The sequence below is a fragment of the Syngnathoides biaculeatus genome, chromosome 10, assembly GCF_019802595.1.
Source record: "Syngnathoides biaculeatus isolate LvHL_M chromosome 10, ASM1980259v1, whole genome shotgun sequence".
In the NCBI taxonomy this organism is placed as follows: domain Eukaryota; kingdom Metazoa; phylum Chordata; class Actinopteri; order Syngnathiformes; family Syngnathidae; genus Syngnathoides; species Syngnathoides biaculeatus.
Genome location: NC_084649.1, coordinates 26,511,251 through 26,527,951, shown reverse-complemented (window position 1 = coordinate 26,527,951; position 16,701 = coordinate 26,511,251). Strand labels below are relative to the sequence as shown.

The 16,701-nt window shown below is 42.8% G+C and overlaps 1 protein-coding gene across 2 annotated transcripts in view; it reads left to right on the top strand.

Moving 5' to 3' along the window:
- Positions 1-561: 561 nt before the first annotated feature.
- Positions 562-16,701, top strand: part of cacna2d2a (calcium channel, voltage-dependent, alpha 2/delta subunit 2a) — a 226,498-nt gene continuing 210,358 nt past the window's right edge. For both annotated transcript variants that reach the window (XM_061833799.1, XM_061833798.1), the window contains exons 1-2: positions 562-697; positions 2,619-2,690. The gene's annotated coding sequence lies outside the window, so the exon portion shown is untranslated. The remainder of the gene's footprint in view (positions 698-2,618; positions 2,691-16,701) is intronic.

Sequence of the window (16,701 nt, the reverse complement as noted above, 5' to 3'; positions counted from 1 at the left end):
GTAGGAATTTGCTTCACATTATGCAAATGTCAAAAAAAAAAAAATTAAGACATATTTGCTGCCATCGACGGCTTTAGAAGTCAAATGTCCATGCGAAGTGGACGGAGGGAGTAAAACAAATAAAAACGGCAGAAATAGATGATAATATTTTTTAGATGAACGCTCGGTGTCAGGAAAAGATTTAAAAATCAATTTTAAAGTGCTTTAAAGTAAACAGTTCAATTGTAAACATTAAAATGAAGAACATCGACATTGACATCTGTTGGCAAATTCTTCCGTTTGTGTTCAGTATAACGACGCAGTCAATGCTGTTTCAACAGGTTTGGGGTTTAAAGGTTTCAAAGTATGCTTTCAAGGTCGGCTTTTGAGCAAGGGTGAGGATTTTGGCTTCAAATTTGAGTTTTAAATCATGCTTTGAAAACTTGGGCAGTTTAGGGTTTCAAGACAGGGTTGAGATTTGAGGGGTCGGTTTTAAAATTCGGGGTCCAAAAGGGGATTTGGGGTCTGAATTCTGGTTTCAGAGCAGGGTTCAGGTTCCAAGTTGCCGTGGGCGTGGTCGGGGGCGTGGCCTGCCTGCCCTTGCGCGCAGCCGCTCCTCGCCTGCGCCTCATTGACTCTAATTGGGTCATCCATATCCTAAAAATTGTGTTTTTCAGTGTCACTTGCCAGCTTGTTGGGGTTGACGTTGCCGCGTTGTGTAAGTACGCAACCGTTTTTTTAAGAAAACCTGCCTCGTGACAGCCACCTTGTCACGTCTTGTTCATGTTTCAAATTGTTCCTCAAAATTATCGGACCTCATTTCTACATTTTTGGACTTTGTCTTTTTGCAATATGGTTTTTGTGCTTCTGCCTTTTTGGATTGCTCACCTTAGTAAGACTCCGAACCCTCGAAAATCATGTCCTGCATTTGGGTCCTTCTCCATCTCGCTTGCCTCTGATACCAAATAAAGTTTTTTTTTTTTTTTTTTTTTTTTTTTTTTTTTTTTTTTAAAAGCCTGGATTTGGGTTTCCGATAAAAGGTTGGAAGTTCAAATTTAGGGTTTCAAGACAAGATTAGGCCATCAAAGTGTGGTGCCAAATCCGAGTTAGTGTTTCAATTGGGGAATTTGAGCCTGCGTTCGCCGGATTGAACAAAACCGGTTCCTCTGAGTCCCTAAAAATCGCACCTGGCAAAACACCCCCCCCTCCTCCTCCTCCCAAAAATACATTTTAATAATGACTGTAACTAACAGCCTCACCACGCTGGCGCTCACGACCTTTTTCCGAACCTTTTTTTTTTTTTTTCTTTTCTGGTTTTGCTCCAATAAGTGCTTCGACTTTGACCCAAGGAAATTAACACGGGACGACACTGACCCCAAGCGGAGAGTCAAAGAAGTCTTCTGGTTCGAGAGTTTCGCGCAGACCCGAATAACTTGTCGTCCATCTTTAGTTTGGGCATTTCGTCATTTAAAAAAAAAATGGAGAAGGAAATACTTGAAGTCCTTGTAAAGTGTAAATTAATGACATGAAGTGTGTGTTAACCCTACCAAATATGAGTGATTTAAAAAAAAAAAAAGAAAAACGGATGTATAAAATTCAAACAAAGTGAATCTTAAAAAGAGTATCACGTTTTCTGCACCTTTTCAATTAACAGTCTAAAAACTAATATCCGAATTCTCTTTGCCGGATCTTTAACATTTTTCCGTGCTCAAAAAAAAAAAAATCTACTCGACAGAGTGCCATATTATTACTTGCTATGTCTTTAAATTTCACCAGCATTTTTTTACATTTCATTTAAACGTCACGTGGTCGTGACGTCTCCGATGACGTAACGTTATCTGCCAACGACAACTGACCTAAAAAAAAAAATGGATTGCGCATACACACCGAGCTGTATGTCGATTGGTTGAAGCCAGTTGGCCGCCATCTTGGTACTCCCAAAACGTGTGGAGGACATAATTTACAGGTTGGATTATGGCGGGGTTTTTCCTCATTTGGCATGTAGGATTAAAATTTATCGCGTGATCTTAACTTTTTTTTTTTCAGTTCTGGTAACATGAAGGTTTTTTTTTAATTTGACTTGATAAGGAAAGACATAGAAGACTGACTAACAAGAAACCTTGCATGTTACCTAGGACCCGATTTTGTTACGCTGTGGAGCACTATCATAGCATAGCAAGAAATGCTAACCTTTTTTTGGAACATTAAATTTAAAGTCCATCACTTGGATATATTTTTGGAAATAAGGACTCACAATGGGGAAATACATACTAAATGCATTGTTCATTTCTCTGTGACGTCCTATTTCAGACAGATTCTAAAGTTGTTTCCTAGCATTAAAAAAAAAAAAAAAAAATTCAATTTGCAGAGTTCTGTATTATGAAATTCATCAAAAATATCACAAATGTTTCCTTGTTTATCCACTGATTTAAGTTTTGGAAAATATTGATGTTGCATTTTTGAAAAAAAAAAAAAAGGTCAATATCAAGGTGAAGCAGAGTGATAAAAAACAACCGTAAACAGATCTTTGCAAGTGAATTAAGATCATCAGAAAATTAAAAAAAAATGCCCTTCACAAACAAACTTTAACAGTGTGAAAGTAAATCTTTCTAATTTACCTGTGGAATGTTTTCTCACAGCTACGAAACTGGGGATTTAACGCAGGTTGGCATGCTTGATTTGGGAGTATCAAGATGGCGACTTCAGTTTTGGTAAGTTTTTTTTTTTTTTTTTGCATTTTAAGATCACTGCCAACGACTTCATTGTTCAGCTTTACCTACAGTGGCCTGGAAGTGCAAAACAAACCAACAAATTGTAAAACGCTAACATTTCACGAACCAAAATCTCTAAAGACTCAACACTTCCAGGCCACCGTACTACGACAGTCGAGGCCAAATATTGTTGCCAGTCAACATGAGTGTCCCGGCTGCTTCACAAATGACTAAAATGATCTCCTAGTCGTCAAGGCAATCCAAAATTATATTGAAATCCCCCCCCCCACCCAGTCAAATTATTTCAATCAATTGTTTCAACATCTGGTCATCTGACGACAGTCTCGCTATAGATTAACATATTTACTTTAAAGCCATGACTTTTTTTTCAAAACTTGATTACATTAAGTGTGTACTTTGGTAAAGGTGAGTGGCTTGAATTTTTTTTTTTTTTTTTTTTTTTGCACAGGTATTTATTTTTTGTTACCATCACCAGAATTGAATTTGAAGCTTACTGTTACTAGTCAATTTATTTCATAATTTACTTTAAATTATCATACATATTTCCATCACATGGTCATGAAAAGCAGTTCCTAACTTTTGTTTTTTTTTTTTTTTTTTTTGTTGTACTATTGCATGAGATTTTATGACTCCAGTACTGTATTATTACTATTGTGGTGTAGAAGTGTTGCTGAGCGTTAGGGGGCGCTGTGGTGCAGCTGATAGAAGGAAAGGCGCCAACGACAAGGTCAGAGGCTCACCAAATAATGTAGGTCAGATGCTTGATTTGAGGATATGTTCATTCATTTGACGTCTAAATAGAAAGAGATCAAATGGGGGGAGGTGGAGATAAATATTAACAAATGAAGTGAAGCCAGAGGGACACGGTGTGACCTTGAGTGGTTCAGAAGCGGCTCGGCGTGCACAATTTTGTGCCATTTTCTGCTACTCAAATCTTTTTTTTTTTTTAAAAGCAATTTTCGTCTTCTCTTTTGAAAGAGAACTCCTGCTGTCTCCATTCCGCTTTTATTGTATCTTTTGGGTTGGTATCAGCAGACGCGAAATACATATCTATCCATTTTCTGAGCCGCCGATCCTCACGAGGGTGCTGGAGCCAATCCCAGCTGTCATTGGGCAGCAGGCAGGGTACACCCTCAACTGGTGTGTGAGAGGCATATAATTTCCTATATTGTTTCTGCTTTTATCTGTATTGCTCCTGATTACCATGCATATATTTTTCTTTTATCATACTTTCTCCCCGTGTGAGTTGTTAATTGTTGAAGCTTTGCATTTTTAAGACGCTTTCTTGGCCGTGCTGCCTTTGGAAAACCGATGTGACCAACCTAGTTAAGAAAATGCAAAATGAAGTCTAATATAGATCCACCATATTGCGGGGAAATGATAATTGTAACTTCTATGTTTGATCACTTACAAAGAAATCCGAGATTTTATGTTTAGGTGCCGCAGTGCCCGTGTCAGTCTCCGGATCTCAACCCTGTACAATTTAGTATTTGTTCATATAATGGATTTTACATCCAGGCGGGGTGGGGGGTTCACAGGCCGGAGATCCGGGTTTAAATCCTCCTGTGTCGGCTTTCTAGGGTGACTTTGCCATCGTTCCATAAACTAGTTTCTTGGAGTTCATCAAGACTTGAAATTGTCTACACGCGCATGACTGTGTATGTAAAAATCCACGTGTTATTCGTTTCCCGCGTACCTGATCATGAGGTCCTCGGCGCTTGAGTCTCCCCTTCACGGTGGCGGCGGCTGTGACGTTAAGTGTTTCGGTCACGCTCCGCGTCTGCGTCCTTCACAGGAGACGAGCCCGTCTCGTCTCTCGCGTGATTCGCAAACGTTTATGCGTTCTGCCGTCCGCGCCGGGTGATTCCCGTGAAAGGCTTTTTTTTTTAAAACGGACCGCGCCGAGTCACTCTGCAATGTGTTGAAGAAGACTGGCGTGGTGGAAAGGTATAATATGGAGATGTACACTTTTAGATGCTGAGTCTTAATAGCGGGGAATTTGCCGTGCCCCCACCCAGCAAGTGTGAACTTAAAACGACCCCGTATATACATATTTTGTGAGCCGCAAAGTCCTCCCTGCGATGCACGCAGTGCCCTTTATGAAGTGCTGCCCGCGCCAGTGAAAATGCCAAGTAGAGAACCCCTTGCTTGTCTTTTCAGAATCGGCTTTATTGGCCAAGTGTGTAAAAACGTGTAACCCAGTTAAAAAAAAAAAAAAAAAGGAAAATAAATAGGGTAGCAACTGGGTTATAGGTTTTCTTTTATACAAGGTTGTGGAATATTTTAGTGTGCTGAATTTATTTTCCTTTGAGGGATTTGTAGTTAGAAGTTTTATTGTTGTAACCAGTGTTTGAGAAGGACAGGAAGTGACATGTTGAAGGGATAGAGGAAAAACAAAGTACTAGTGGTTGTTTAAAGAAAAGTTAAGGGCGGACATTGATCAACACGTTCGACAAGGACTGTTGACAGTTCAATTGTGATCGTGTCATTTGAGTGGAGTTAGCCGCTAAGCGGATGCTTGGAACTTTGCTAGCGACAAGCTAACACCGGCTAGCGAGGCCCGTGTTGGACCACTCGGAAGAAGACGAGGACGGCTAGCGAGTCCTGCGTCGGAGCACGAGGGGAAAAGCTTCGCAACGGATCGGACCGTCAGGGCTCGGATGAGCCTGGACCATTGGACGCAATCCTCGACTTTCGTCACTCCTGCCGTTTTGAAACACTGCAGGGACATTTTGGTTTGAATTTCTTTTGTTTTGCCGGCTATCTTCATATTTGTATGGGCCCTTAAGTTAGCTTAACTCATGGGTGCACTGTGTACATGTTACGTTGACTTTGTTTATTTGAATGTTTAGTTTGCCTACATTTGATTTTCCATCCTTTATTTTATTAAATGTTCACACTTTCTTATTACATAACCAGGTCTATTTGACTATGCAAGATGGTTAAATAACAATATAGGATAACCTTAACTCATAAGGGGAAAAGACTATTTCAGAGACCTTTTTGAGAGGGAGTATGTGCACAAGTAAAGAGTCAAGTTGTAATAGAAGTTTAATTACCATTAAGTTAATTGATTAGTTCAGATTGAGGAAAGAACTTAGGTTAGCCACCTCTCGTCAAGGTTTTATATATTTGAGAGGCACGACAAGGAATTTTTCTCTGGCAGTCGGTGCTACCCTGGTAAAGAAAAATTCATTTGTATAGCGCATTTCATACACGAGGTAACTCAACGTGCTTCACATGATTAAAGGCATTTAAAAACAAACATTTAAACCAGGATTAAAAACAATGACTAAAAGAATTAAAATCACATACAGTGCAATTAGAATGATCAAAAAGTGGTTCTATTGGTACGATATTCAGAACAAGAAATTTCTGTTTCTAGGAACCATTATAAGAGTCGGGCCTCCTGGTAACAAAATGTGTTCTCATTTGGCCGGCATGAGATCTCTTAAAGGGATTTAATTTTGGAAAGACAACAAATTGGCTGTAAATTGTCTTGTAATTCTTGATCCTTGGAGTAAATGTAAACAGATTTTGATGTCAATACTGATGTCTTGCGAATGCGTTGTCCCCACCCACTCCAAGGCAAAAGCCGAACTTCCTTTTTCTTCCCATGCAAGCGAATATATTAAAAAAAAAAAAAAATGGCGGAGGCTACCAAAGCCATAAAATTGCAGAAAGGTGCTCCAAAAATGTTCGCGAGCACGCTTGCAAAAGCCCATCAGAGGTTTTTGAGAGGAGACACCGAACGGCACAAAGAGCAGCCGCCGGCCACTCGGGCGGGAAAATTACAGCGTCCAATCAGTCTCACCATTCAAGGGGTGCGCAAAGTAGGGTCTGTGGGCCAGAGGCGAGCAGTCCAGGGCAACTGATGTAGGCTGCCGTGTGATTTGTAAAAACTAATAAAAGCTCATTTGTTTGTTCCATGCGGCACCCACTCATCCAATCGTTGCAGAGCTTGTCCTGGTTAGGTTAGCGTGTTAGCTGGAGTCGCTCCACCTGACGGGGAAAAAGTTACCCCCACCCCTGCTGTAATAGAAAAGTGCCGCTCATACCTGCAGCCAATCAGAGGTCCTGGTTCTCATCTTGATGACATCCGACACTGAGAAAAATGCAGCTCAATACATAAATAATTAGGAGAATAAGTGTTTCTCAAGCCTTCTGCCCTTTCATTTTGTAATTATTTCCTGAGCAAGCGTATAATCCATTTCTACACTTTCTCATTATTTCACAGGATTTGATCTGAGTTCATTTGAATAAACATTTTTTTTTTCCCCTCCCCTTCGTATTAGTCGGGGTAATGAAGTGGATCTCGGAAATGGGAGGGAAAAAAAATGCTCCCTTTTTGTTCGATGAAAAGTGGCACAAAGGCGAGTTAAACTGGTCAACTCAGCAGGGATGCTGCCGATTGGATAAAGAGCCGCTTGAAATGCAGAACGGCAAGAAAGGATGAAAATGATGTGGGGAAAAATATTACAAACCGGAGATTCCTTGTAGGTCGTCGTTTGGGGATTTCTCCGTAGTTGCCAAGCTCAGTGTGGGGGATGGAAAGAGAGCAAGTGGAAAGACCAAAAAAACATTCTCAATTTTCATTCGCGTGGGCAGCACTTCGTCGACTGCTCACCGAGCATTCAAGTCGGTGGCGCTTACAAGAAGCTGACGCGCTTGGCCAACGTTAATCTGTGAAGCCATCGAAACTCATTGCAGCTCTGCTTACCCTGTAGCTTTGACACGGGGCTCCACGTAGCACCGTTTTTTTTTTTTTTTTTGAAGCATAATCAAACATTTCTGCTCATTTAGGTGAGATTGTTCAAGCAGACAAGCTTCCACGGTCGCCGTTGTTGTTGACTTGTTCCTTGTTTTGGAAAGTAAAGTGGGGGGGACTGCTACCAGAAACGACCAAAATGGAAGCTTGGCTAGGAAGCCCCGCTCGATGGCGTCCTAGCCAATACCAGCCGTAGCGACAGATTTGACTTGCAAAAGAGCATTTTCGAACCGAGCATAGAGGTTGCGCTCGACTATAAAGGCAAACTAAAGCGCAGGAGACCCACAGTGACGTCAGCCCCCACCCCCACCCGGTAATAGTAGGAGAAAAGCCTTTACACCCGTCAATGGTCCCAAATAGAAGCAATGAGGGGGCGCTTTTCAAACATTTGGCGCTGGAGTGATATTTTTTTTTTTTTTTACTATCCAGTCAAGCCTCGGTTCTTGAATGGCTCCGTTTTTGTTTTGTTTTTTTTCAAACAAATTCGTTTTCGATTGAAAATCGGTACTCGAACACCCACACAAAACCCGTAAATAACATTGCGCGCAGCCAGACCAGCTGACCCACGACGCGCTTTGTTGTGAATTTCCACGTTGCCGAAAAAAAAAAAAAACCCGGAAATAACGTAATGTGTGCAGTGCAAGCAGCTGACCCACCCACGGCACGTTTTGTTAGTTAATTCGAACGCCCCCTGGAAAAAAAAAACAAAAAAAAAAAAAACAGAAATGACACGACCCGCGCCGCGCAACCAGCGCACTTTTGTTATTGTGTATAACGCATCCTCTGTGCACAGACGTGTCCCGGCAGTGACTGTTGTTTATCAAGGACTGTTAACCCCCAATCATGGCTCCAAAGAAGGCAAATTGCTCGTTTAGTTATTCTGCATTTTTGTTAATAAAGTTTAAGAGGATGGGGGCCAAGTCGCTACAGATACAGGAATGCACTCCCAGCCTAGCGTACGCTACTACTAAAGTCTAAGATTTCTTAAATTGTTTTATTATATAAAATATTTAAATTATATACATGTTTTTCTACTATGCAGTTTATCAGGAAAAGCAAAAAAAAAAATGCTTTTAAAAGCCAAATTATTTAGGCTTGGAACGAATCATTTCTTTTTCCATTCAATGTAATGGGAAAGATTGATTTGGTTTTCGAACAAATCACTTCTCGAACAGTTTTCTGGCACAGATTGTGGTCGAGAACCGAAATGTTTTCTTCATCCCTGGTTTAGCACAACAAAAGGGTGAAAGGGCCACGTGCGGCTCTGGAGCCGCTGTTTGCAAACCCGTGACCTTTTTACAATCGTGGGCGTTCCGGGTTGCAGTGGCTTAGCTATCTAAAATCACTATGTGCAATACTTTCATTTAGAATGTGATTCAGAGTTAGCTACGCGTGTTTTCCATAATAAGATTTTTATTGTAAAAACAAACACAAGCTCATAATGGAAATCAGCGGTCAGGAATCAGGCATTGCTGCCTCCCGACACAAATGTCACGGCGAGTCGTAACCTTTAGCGGCGCACGTTATCTGCTGCGATAGCGCCGGCACGGCAAGACGGAGGGTGGGGAGGGGTAGTCGGGACGTGCGACGCGATTGGATTTGAAAGGTCCCCGTCTGAGCGCTAGCCACTGGCTATCTTGGCTCAGCGACGGCATGAGAAGACGCCGCCGCAAAGTTGCACGTCTCCCTGGACTCGATTCATCGGGCGCGCTGGATGGAGTTCACACCCGAGGTGTCCGTGGGAAGATCTGAAGACTTGCGGGACGGGATGAGGTTCTAATTGGGACCCGGAGATCTCCCGTTGGTCACGATCAGACTACAAGACGAAATTTGTTCGTTTGCATGATTGCGGTATGTCAGACTGTCTTGTCTTGACATATCTCACGTGAACGATGGCAACACCACACGACGTGTTCCGATACTAGCGTGGCCTGGCTTTTACCATCACTGGTCTTTATCTCGTTAAAGGAAGCTAGTGCTAGCGGTGATACGTAAACGTGCCGGCATTCTGTCGAATCATGCTTTAAAGTTTCGTTGAACATTGTATGCGTGAATAAATGTTGACAACAGCGTCCAAATATGTTCATAACGGGGCCGGCGACGCGGCCGTCACTATTCGCAATCGTGTTTGCTGACGTCAAGGAGTTGTCACTGATATGTCGCACGACACCGAAAAACCGGCCAAAAAAACATGCTAGACTTTTTGTTCTGGCGTCATCGTGTTATTGTAGGGCCAAATGGTTGCTCATGGATTATGTCACAATCCGGGAAATTTTGTCATTCCTGACAAAATATGCCAGGCCCAATCTGGGGGGAAAAAAAAAAGCTGCCGTAGATCATCAATACTAGAACTAAAGTCCTGCTGTCCGATCCAGGCATCATTTTTGTAACACTTGCAGAAGAGATCACAGATAATGCGAGCGGTCAAGGTGATTGGCGGGCAGATCAACCAGCGACTTTAACGACCAATCTCTGGTACATGTTTTTATGATTGACATAAGTCACTGTATGAAGTGGGCGAGGCATTGCTATCATTTGAATTGGTTGGAAATATGATTTAGGAAAATGACAAAGGAGATGTTCTTTTGTTTCAGGTCAGGTTTTTATGTTAAATTTAAAAAAAAAAAAATGTCATACTAAATTGCATTCTTGTATTAACCTTATCTTTTGATTTTTATTGATGTTAGGGTCTGAGATAGTTTGGGAAAGTGGGGGAAATAAATCATTTTCTTGCACACTCGCAGGATGAGAACCTCTGATATAAAGCGTCAATACAAAAACGTTTGGAAAAAGTAGTTCAAATAGTTGATCGAGCAAAACCTGAACATCACCACCGATTTTTTTCCACCAATCCCCGTCAGGACGTAACGCCGATCTCAGCAGTTCCTTTGTGCCAGCGCAGAGGACGCCGCGACGCGAGCTCGCTATTCGAGACGTGCAAAAAAATAAAAAATAAAAAAACGCCGAGTCGGGCGTTTTGTCAGTGCAGGTTAGGAGGCGCCGACGTGACACCGTTGACGGCAGCCGGCGCGTCCGCCTTACGTAACTGTTGGGAAGGCTTGGCCTCTGTTTTGATTTGATTTTCGGGAAACTATTACTGTATGCGCTTTCTTCTTACTAGTAAGACAATTCAGTACACTAGTAGAGCAATAGTCTTACTGGTATTCCCTCCACACACTCCCACTACTCTGACAACTACGTGCTACTGGTGAAGCAAAGCTGCACAACTATTATTACTGCTTAAATGCGTAGATGTTACCTACTACAATTTTATAACGTCACTAGTAGCACACACTTGTTGCGGTACTAGTGCACAGTTTCTTTCCGATAGAATGCCAAAGTTATCGTACGAGTGAGGACAGTGGGTATTTTTTTTTTTTTTTTTTTTTTTTAAACTTATTCATCCACCTAAAAGTTATAACTCTGAGGCCAAACATGGCACTGGTAGTGTATAAAATAATCATCGTAACACTGTTGTTCTACTATGCGTCCGAGTTGTTCTAATGCAGGGAGAGTTTTGAATTGACTAGTGAGGGGGAAGAGATGGCGAGGGTGGATGACTTCAAATATTTAGGGTCAACAATCCCGAGCAATGGTGAGTGTGGGAAGGAAGTGAAGAAACTGGTCCAAGCAGGTTGGAACAGCTGGCGGAAGGTGTCTGGTGTTCTATGTGACAGAAGAGTCAAAGTTTAGAAAACAGTGGTGTGACCGGCCACGATGTACGGATTAGAGACGCTGGCAAGGAGCGGAACTGAAGGTGGCATGTCGAGGTTCTCGTTCGGAGTGACGGGGTTGGACAGGATTAGAAATGAGCTCGTTGGAGGGACAGCCAATGTTGGTGGTTTTGGAGACAAGGCCCGAGAGAGCAGACTTGGATGGTTTGGACGCGTCCAGAGACGAGAGAGGGGGTGGAAGACCAAAGAAAAGGTTGATGGATGTTGGGAGGGAAGACATGAGGACAGTCAGGCTGGTAGAGAGGAAGATGCACCAGATTGAAAATAGTGGCGACCCCGAACGGGACAAGCGGAAAGAAAAAGAAGAAGAGGGCCAACGCCATTTGGACTTTCTTGGTATACAGCAGTTGTTGCTGGAGCCCTTCACGTAGATCTTTGTGGAAGGAGGCGTCCTTTGGCCCCACGAAATATCCTCAAACTTGTCGTCTGATATTTCCACGCTAATCACGCTGCGGCGACCCCGAACGGGACAAGCCGAAAGGAAAAGTGAAGACAAAGAGCAGACTTGTACACGGAGCTTCAGATGAGTAGCAAGGGGATCAAATAAATACTGAAAAAGCCATTTTCAAGTACCACAGGAACGGCATTCATTGTCTTCTCTTGGTGTTTTTTTTTTTTCTTTCCCTCCGCAGCAGGGGGCAGTAGTGATTAGTGCTTCTCCAACTTGCTCTTATTTTATTTTTTCATTTTTTTTTTTTCTTTTTTTTTCCCCCCATTTCGCCAGTGTTTCTGGGCGAGGTCACAAGTGACGATTGCCGGGGGAACAGACGGCATAAAACTAGCGCGCGTTATACGCCGGATTGGATATGATAAGCAAGTAGAAAATGGAAGCCAGGGCGCACTCGACTGCAGGTGTTAATTTGATCGATCCAACGACGGCGTCGGGCGATTAAGTGCGCCATTCAAAGGTGCTCATTTGAGACACTTTTACCCTTTTGATTAATGAGATGAAAGTGGGGCGTTGGTGCTCGGCCACCCGACTTCAAGCTTTCAGCACATCAGCGAAGCGGCGACGGCTCGCCGCAGGGTGAAACCCCCCCCCCCCCACCCAGCATGCCATTGACGGTCACTAAAAATCACCCCCCCCCCCACGCCGTGCAAGCGTTCCTGTTTCCAAGACGACTGCCGTTTAAACGGGCGGTTCTCGTGATCGACTGTGTGCCACCGATTTGGACTCTGGTTGCGCTTGAAAAAGTTGTCGGGGTTTTTTTTTTGAATTTATTTTTTCACCACATTTTGAAACTGACAAATAGGGCAGTAAACCTTCCACCAGCGCCGACGGTGCAGTGGTACACACGCCTGCCTTTTGGTGCGGCCAGCGTGGGATCGATTTCCGCTCAGTGATGAATTCTATCGTCCCTGCGACTGACCGGCGACCAGTTCAGGGTGTCGTCCGCCTTTTCGCCCGCGGCTAGCTGGGATAGGCTCCGGCTTTCCCGCAACCCTTGTGAGGATAAGCGGCTTGGATAATGACATGACCTTCCATCATTTTATGCTGCGTGCATGGCAAGTGACCTTTTGGCTAATGTCTGAATGATCAAACCAAGCATTGTTTCATGAATTATAATTAGATTATTATTTTATTATTGGATGTAGACTGACCTGTCAATCACGATGCGGGAGAGGCACTCTGACCAATCACCGCTTGGAAATTCTGACCTCTCGCTCTTCAAGGGGGGGGCTCGAGTCACACGACTCGACTCAAGTCGGACTCGAGTCACCAATTTTAATACTTGGCCAAAACGTATGAAAAACTCAACTTGTCTTTTCTGTTAAAAGTTGCAAATTTCTTTTCCTCCCCGTCCAAAATGAAAAATTCATAACTCAAATGTTTAATCACATACACAAAGACCTCAGACTGTTGGATGCGATATTACTCTTCACCCATTCGTGGGCAGCGTCCCATTTTTGGGACGTCGTGATTTCCACGCATTATATCCTTCAGTTTATCAAAATATTTAAGTGTTTTATTCTAATTCTGGTTTTTGGGAACCCAAGTACCCTCTCGCAGGCAGTGTCCCATTTTTGGGACGAGGTTATAAATTAGTAAAGTTATCATATAACGTAACCATAAACGAAAAAGTGTTATTTCCTTGATTGTGGCCTGTTAGGACACTTTTTATCTCAATAAGGTAAAAAAAAAAAAAAAAAAATGCCACCCTGCCCATGAATGGGTTCATATCATTTCACATAATGCAAAACTACAGGCTTGTTGATGATAGAAAGTTTTGAAGACATTCCTAAATTCAACAAGTTGGGTGAACAGTGATGGCAGCTACTCAAACCTGCCGTAACGCGGATCCTTGTTACGTAACGTTCATTTCAATTTTGTGTTTCACATGGTCGGTACGGCAATTATATTCAGAGGCTAATTCTCATTTACTGCTTGTTGCGGTTCATCTTTCCGCATCGTCTAACAGATCATCCTAAAAAGGTGAACTGGGACAAAGGCAGTCGGCAGCGTCGCGTTCGCATCGCGCCGGCCGGTCGAGCGAAGGATTTTTGGCCGCTAAAACCGAAGCCAAAACACGTCAGCCGCCGAGATGCGCCGTTAGCTTATCAACGCGCGGTGCCATGTCTCAATGTGGCAATTCATCTTGCGCCCGTGACGGGTGATTACGGCCGAATGATTGGCTAACAGATGAAAGCGGCCAGCCAAGAAATAATGGCCTCTTTTCGGCCCACAATAGAGGCTTAAGCTTTTCAGACTGCGGGCGCGGCGCTGAAAAGTAAGCAGGGGAGACACGACGGGAGAGAGGACGCCACTCGTACACGGGTGGACGGCAACTGCGGCGACGCATTCAGATGCCTCGAAGTGGATCGTTTTGAAACCCTCACTCATTGGTGCTTGCGTTCAATCAACCAATGAAATGACATCATTGAAAATTATTTTAAAATTGCTCTCAATCAATCAAATCACACACTTGGAAATTAAAAAAAAATGACCCATTCATTTACACCTCCAAATATGCTTGAATTGACCAAAACTATTTAAAAAAAAATCTATATAATACTTGCATCTAATTTGATCTTTGTCTAAAATATAATATGTAATGTTCATTTTCATTTTGCAAGTAATGACAGTGATAAAAACAAGGATTAGCAAAGCATCTGAAGAAACTCATGTTGAGCATGTTAAATACATTAATTCTTTTCTTAAACTCTCGTGCTCATAAGCATATTAAAACTAAGTTAACTAAAATGGAAGAAATGTAAAATTGTATATAAAATGAAAAGTACAGTAAAAAAATGCAAATAGCAAGAGTACAAAATAAAAAATCCTTACAAAAGTTGAAATCCCAACATTTCACTTAATTTTACTTTATTCACACCCACATTGAGTTGTCTACTGTCACTTAAAAAAAAAAAAAAATATGAATATCATGAAAATACGCATTCCCAGCAGTGACCCTCTCCCAACATGCACTGCTTCTTCCTGTTCACAGCTGGAAACAAACTGATGCAACTGCATGAAATTAAATGTCTACCTTTTTTAAAAGTGACCCACAGCTGTTTTTTTTTTTTAATATTAAAAAATGTAGACGTCCGCCTGCGCTGATATTAAGTACGCAAGCGGTACAACGTTGAGTGGTGCTCGTCCAATTCTTCACATATGAGAAGACAAAGCGGCCGCACGTTCTACAATTTGAAAGCGCAGCGTCGACGTGCTTGTTAGAGGAACAAAGACGCGTCCTCTTTTTAATTGGAAGGCGGACTTTCTATCTGAAATGTGATTAAAAAAAAAAAAAAAAAGACCACTTGAACGCGTACGGCGGAACGGGCGCCTTCTGAACTTTTCACTTGCTTCCGGTGCCGCCGCTTTTAGCCCGTCCAAACTTTTCCTTCCATCACTTAATTGGCTTCCGTTTTGGGATGGATTTGAAAGTTAAATGCAATAACGAGTTCCCCAAATTTGGTTTACTTGAAGTGTTTGTGAGTCAGAAATGTCTACAAAATATTGAAAGAACCGCTGCCAAAATATGAAACGAGCAGAATCTCTATCTAATATCTTTCATCTGTTTACACATTTTAGTGCTTCATATTTGATTTATTTAGCCGGATTTTAGTGATTTTGCGCATTAGGAAGACGGAGATTGTCGATGTGTCCGGTTAGCAGGTCAGCTTTGACTTTTTTTTTTTTTTTTTTTTTTTTTGCATTTGCCATCGAGTTTGCGTGTGTTATTGCGCACACTTATCGTTAGTAAGGAAGTAACCGAATCGTGCTGAACGTCACATAGAATTGGGTGGGGTTGGGGGACCTTTACCGTTTTTGCTGCGCTTAACACCGAGATTGCGCTTGAATGAGGACTAATTAGGGGAGGAAGAAAAGCACAACCGATGAATACTAACAACGCAAGTGGGAGGGGGGCGGAGCCCTGAAATATTGCACAAAGGTAACACGGCGCGCCATCGTCGACTGGCTGGATTTCTTGGCCGCATATTTGACGACAGACATAAAAGAAACATCTTTCGTCTCACCGTTTGTTCTTTTTCTTCTCCCCCGAGGACAAAAAAATGGAAAAAAAAAAAAAAAAGCCATTCACAGGACAAGCTGACGAAGTGTCAGAACTGCAAGAAGTGAGGTTAAAAAAAAAAAAAAAAAAGAGAGTTGGAGGGAGCGCTTCTTTAAAAGCTATCTGGAAGTGGCAGCGCAATCGGAGGAAAGAAGAGCTCGGGAAGTCGACGTGAAAGGACGCCAACTTTGTGACGGGGTGACAACAAAGAAAAAGCAGTTACGAGGAGCTGGCCGCGCCTTAATCGATTTGAGAACAGCGCCGCGCCGGCCCACCGGTGGCGGCCGCCGACCACTTACACGCTGTCTGAGAGCGCCGGCGAGGGGAACGTTACAAAATAGATTTGCAGGCTGCTTGTTTTGGAGGTGACCTTGAATGCCCTTGTCTTGGAAATTCGTGTCGTCCGTCACTCGGCTGTCGTGGAACAAACGTTGCGCGCGTGACCTTTAACATGTCGCGTAGCATTAAAAGACGGACCTTGGAGAACAGCACATTGACATTTTCAAGCTTCCATTTGCAACGGCGCTTTTCCACGTTATGGTCCCGGGTCGACTGGAGCCAATCCCAGCTGAATTGTGGCGAGAGAAGCGGGGTACTCGCAACCCCCGCAGGTTCGGCATCCGAGAATAGGTGTAGTTGCTCGTTTTTGGCGGGGGTCTTCAAAACTCCGTGAGTCGCTGGAAAAACTTCACCAGTTTTCCAGTCCAGTTTTTGTCTTCAAGCTAAAGCCGTGTTTCGTATTGAATTTTTACCTTCAAAAATCACAATACAATTCGAGTTTTTGTTCTGCGGAGAATATATGATACAGGGAGTCCTCGGTCTACGACTGAGATCAGTAGTGACTTAAGTCGGATTCCACCATTAAAGTTAGAATTTAGCTCAAAATACATTGAACTAAACAAGATGATGTACTTGGCATTACTGCTAAGAGGTGGGTGGAGGAGGAGAAGAAGAAGAAGGGGAGGCCGTGCTTA